We start from the raw sequence: 5292 nt of genomic DNA, 5'->3' as shown, positions 1-5292 counted from the left end.
GTACATTCACTCCCCCCACCGACAATTCCTGCCAGACCTGAGACTCGAACCCACAACCTTCGGGTTACAAGTCTGACTCTCTAACCATTAGGCCAGGACTCATCCATGGGTGACGTCCCCTACCCTTGCGGAAAAAAGCCTGCCACCACAGCATATATATATATATTATTTATGAAGAGTTCATTTGCAAAAACAGATAACTCTGAGCACTGATAATTCTCAGAAACCATGTTTTTTTCATTGTGCATTCCAATTAATCTCAATCAAACTTTAGTTGGGTTTGATTGATTGGGTTAAAAAATAACAAAAAATTACAGCTAACTAACACAATAAAAGCATGATTACATAATAAAAAACATGATTTTTGAAAATGTCAAAAAAACGGAGTTTATCCGTTTTTGCAAATAAACTCTTCATATATATATATATATATATATATTCTACCCTCTCTGATAGGAGCAAGATAATCTTGCAGATGCTGAGGAGAGATGTGAGGGTCTGATCAAGAACAAGATCCAGTTTGAAGCTAAAGTCAAAGAAATGACTGAGAGACTGGAGGATGAAGAGGAAATGAATGCTGAGCTGACTGCCAAGAAACGAAAGCTGGAGGATGAATGTTCTGAGCTCAAGAAGGACATTGATGATCTTGAACTCACTCTGGCCAAAGTGGAGAAAGAGAAACATGCCACTGAGAACAAGGTCAGTTTTCAACACTGAACATGTCTGAGATGTAAGATTGGTTTGCTAGGAGTCTCCTGATACAATGACACAATTCTGTAGGTTAAAAACCTGACAGAAGAGATGGCAGCTTTGGATGAGATCATTGCTAAGCTGACCAAGGAGAAGAAAGCTCTGCAGGAGGCCCATCAGCAAACGCTGGATGACCTCCAGAGTGAGGAAGACAAAGTCAACACTCTCACCAAAGCCAAAGCCAAGCTGGAGCAACAAGTGGATGATGTGAGAGCCAGAAAACATAACACTAGGAATAAATAAATTGCATATTTATTTGTAATTATAATTATTTATAATTTATAATTATTTTGGATGAAATTTAGCTTGAAGGTTCTCTGGAACAAGAAAAGAAAATTCGCATGGATCTTGAGAGAGCTAAAAGAAAGCTTGAGGGTGACTTGAAGTTGACTCAAGAGAATTTGATGGACTTAGAAAATGATAAGCAGCAGATGGATGAGCGGCTAAAGAAGTAAGATATATTATATATTATAAAATCTTTAGAATCCAATTTTAATATTAAAAGACGTTTTAATCAATTTTGTGTCATCTTGTTTATTTGGCAGAAAAGACTTTGAAATAAGCCAGCTCAACAGCAAGATTGAAGATGAGCAGGTTATGGCAGCCCAACTCCAGAAGAAACTGAAAGAGCTGCAGGTAAAATTCATCATTCTTAAAAGGTTACATGGTACGACAGTTAGGAATGCTAGCATTAACGTTGGATTCCTCACATCACCAGGCCCGAATTGAAGAGCTAGAGGAAGAGCTGGAGGCTGAGAGAGCTGCTCGTGCCAAAGTTGAGAAACAGAGAGCTGATCTGTCCAGAGAACTGGAGGAGATCAGCGAGAGGCTGGAGGAGGCTGGTGGAGCCACTGCTGCCCAGATTGAGATGAACAAGAAACGTGAAGCAGAGTTACAGAAACTGCGCAGAGACCTTGAAGAGTCCACTCTGCAACATGAGGCCACCGCTGCTACACTGAGGAAGAAACATGCCGACAGTGTAGCTGATCTGGGAGAGCAGATTGACAACCTTCAGAGAGTGAAGCAGAAGCTGGAGAAAGAGAAGAGTGAACTCAGACTGGAACTGGATGACGTGGTCTCCAACATGGAGCAGCTTGTAAAGGCAAAGGTGAGTAAGAGAAATTATGGGTCTAACACATAACTTATGTGTTGTCAGTAAAAGAAAGCAATCAATTATCATATATTTAATCCTCAAGGCAAACCTGGAGAAAATGTGCAGAACTCTGGAAGACCAGATGAGTGAGTACAGAACCAAGGCTGAGGAAGGTCAGCGCACAATCAATGATTTCACCATGCAAAAAGCCAAGCTGCAAACTGAGAATGGTAAAAGCACAAAATATTGTTATGTTACCTACTGTGCCATAATGATCATTAAAAATGTTTTTAAATTTTTTGATATTGGATTTCAGGTGAACTGTCCAGACAGCTAGAGGAGAAAGACTCCCTGGTGTCTCAGTTGACCAGAGGCAAGCAGTCCTACACTCAGCAGATTGAAGACCTCAAGAGACAACTAGAGGAAGAAGTCAAGGTTTTCAAAATCTCATTCTCAGCTCAATTTTTTTGCCAAAGATTTAAACAATTAGATAAAAATTCACTGGAACCAAATATTTGTTTGTCTTTAGGCTAAGAATGCCCTGGCTCATGCAGTTCAGTCTGCTCGTCATGATGCTGATCTGCTGAGGGAGCAGTATGAGGAGGAGCAGGAAGCCAAAGCAGAGCTGCAGCGCAGTATGTCCAAGGCAAACTCTGAGGTGGCTCAGTGGAGAACCAAGTATGAAAGCAAAGGTGAGTAAGAGAAATTATGGGTCTAACACATAACTTATGTGTTGTCAGTAAAAGAAAGCAATCAATTATCATATATTTAATCCTCAAGGCAAACCTGGAGAAAATGTGCAGAACTCTGGAAGACCAGATGAGTGAGTACAGAACCAAGGCTGAGGAAGGTCAGCGCACAATCAATGATTTCACCATGCAAAAAGCCAAGCTGCAAACTGAGAATGGTAAAAGCACAAAATATTGTTATGTTACCTACTGTGCCATAATGATCATTAAAAATGTTTTTAAATTTTTTGATATTGGATTTCAGGTGAACTGTCCAGACAGCTAGAGGAGAAAGACTCCCTGGTGTCTCAGTTGACCAGAGGCAAGCAGTCCTACACTCAGCAGATTGAAGACCTCAAGAGACAACTAGAGGAAGAAGTCAAGGTTTTCAAAATCTCATTCTCAGCTCAATTTTTTTGCCAAAGATTTAAACAATTAGATAAAAATTCACTGGAACCAAATATTTGTTTGTCTTTAGGCTAAGAATGCCCTGGCTCATGCAGTTCAGTCTGCTCGTCATGATGCTGATCTGCTGAGGGAGCAGTATGAGGAGGAGCAGGAAGCCAAAGCAGAGCTGCAGCGCAGTATGTCCAAGGCAAACTCTGAGGTGGCTCAGTGGAGAACCAAGTATGAAACTGATGCCATTCAGAGGACTGAGGAGCTGGAGGATGCCAAGTAAGAAACAAATATTTAAATCTTGAAAGAGTTTTGGCCTTTAGTGATGAAATAAAGTATCTTTTGACTTTTCCGCTGGGGTTCGCTGCCTATTAAACATTAAAATTCAGTAATGAATGGTGCTTCAGATGTTCAATATATTTGGTATTTTGATTATTTATAATAGGAAGAAACTGGCTCAGCGTCTGCAAGATGCTGAAGAAGCTGTGGAAGCAGTCAATGCTAAATGCTCCTCACTGGAGAAGACCAAGCACAGGCTGCAGAATGAGATTGAAGATCTCATGGTGGATGTGGAGAGATCCAATGCTGCTGCTGCTGCTCTGGACAAGAAGCAAAGAAACTTTGACAAAGTAAGGAAAAGAGAAAGTACCTGGAAAAGCACAGTCGCCATATAATTGCAAAATGAAATAGCATGTAAAATAACAATAATCTTCAGAAAAATATGGAGGGGATCCAGTACTATTCTTTAATCGAAAAACACTTGATTAAAATGCTTCTGCTCTTATTAACATTGGTAACTTTAACCAGGTTCTGGCTGAGTGGAAGCAGAAGTATGAGGAGTCCCAAACTGAACTGGAAAGTGCTCAAAAAGAAGCTAGATCTCTGAGCACTGAACTCTTTAAACTGAAAAACTCATATGAGGAGTCAATGGACCACCTTGAGAGCATGAAGAGGGAGAACAAGAATCTCCAAGGTAAGGATGGTTTTACAACTCCAAACCATTAGTTTAATTCCTTGTATTTGTGAGGTTATATGTTATTTTGGTGACACTTTAGTATAGGAACCAATTCTCACTATTAACTAGTTGCTTATTAGCATGCCTATTATTAGCGTATTGGCTGTTTTTTAGTACTTATAAAGCACATATTCCGCATGACCATATTCTACATCCCTAATCCTACCCAATGCCAAAACTTAAACTTAACTACCTTACTAACTAATAATAAGCAGCAAATTAGAAGTTTACTGAGGCAAAATTCATAGTTAATGGTTTGCAATAGCGAAAATTGGACCTTAAAATAAAGTGTGACCATTATTTCTATTGCACAGAGGAAATCTCTGACCTCACTGAGCAACTTGGTGAGAGTGGGAAGAATATTCATGAGCTGGAGAAAATTAGGAAACAACTGGAGCAGGAGAAACAAGAGATACAAACTGCTCTGGAGGAGGCTGAGGTAAAACAAAAGCAACCCCCCAATTCATATTCAGCTGACTTTAAATAAGGAGTTGTTTAAAGCAATTGGTTATTCCAGATTATTTTAAGGGAGGTGACCTCCTACCCCAAAACAAAGGGTTACACAAAAATGTGATCTCATTTTCTCTTCATAGGGTTCCCTTGAACACGAGGAAAGCAAGATCCTTAGAGCTCAGCTGGAGTTCAATCAGGTCAAAGCTGATATTGAACGTAAGCTGGCTGAGAAAGATGAAGAGATGGAGCAGGCCAAGAGGAACCAGCAGAGAGTGGTTGATACCCTGCAGAGCTCACTGGAATCAGAGACTCGCAGCAGGAATGAAGCTCTCAGACTGAAGAAGAAGATGGAGGGAGACCTCAATGAGATGGAGATTCAGCTCAGCCAGGCTAACAGACAGGCTTCAGAAGCCCAGAAGCAACTCAAGGGTCTTCATGGACATCTTAAAGTATGATGAATTTTCAATTCAGATTTGATGATGCTTACGTGAAAATACCACTTTGTTCTGCAGTCTTTTCATTTGTAAATCTTGTACTTCACAGGATTCCCAAATTCAGCTGGATGACGCTCTGCGCAGTAATGATGATCTCAAAGAGAACATCGCCATTGTGGAGAGACGCAACAATCTGCTGCAGGCTGAACTGGATGAGCTGAGATCCCTGGTGGAACAGACTGAGAGAGGAAGGAAACTGGCTGAGCAGGAACTGCTGGACATCAGTGAGAGAGTTCAGCTCCTGCATTCACAGGTAATACATTTCAAATATTTGCTCAATTTACTCAATTATCAGTACTTTTACCAGTGAATAGGGATGTAACGATTCACTCAACTCACGATTCGATTCGATTCACGATTTTG

The 5292-nt window shown here is 40.5% G+C and overlaps 1 pseudogene; it reads left to right on the top strand.

Annotated features, from left to right (window-relative positions):
* LOC107753077 (myosin-7-like) overlaps positions 1 to 5292 on the top strand; it is a 15682-nt pseudogene that overhangs the window by 7616 nt on the left and 2774 nt on the right.

The sequence above is a fragment of the Sinocyclocheilus rhinocerous genome, unplaced genomic scaffold, assembly GCF_001515625.1.
Source record: "Sinocyclocheilus rhinocerous isolate Xijiao unplaced genomic scaffold, SAMN03320098_v1.1 scaffold1493, whole genome shotgun sequence".
In the NCBI taxonomy this organism is placed as follows: Eukaryota; Metazoa; Chordata; class Actinopteri; order Cypriniformes; family Cyprinidae; genus Sinocyclocheilus; species Sinocyclocheilus rhinocerous.
This window is presented reverse-complemented; position numbering and strand designations above follow the sequence as displayed.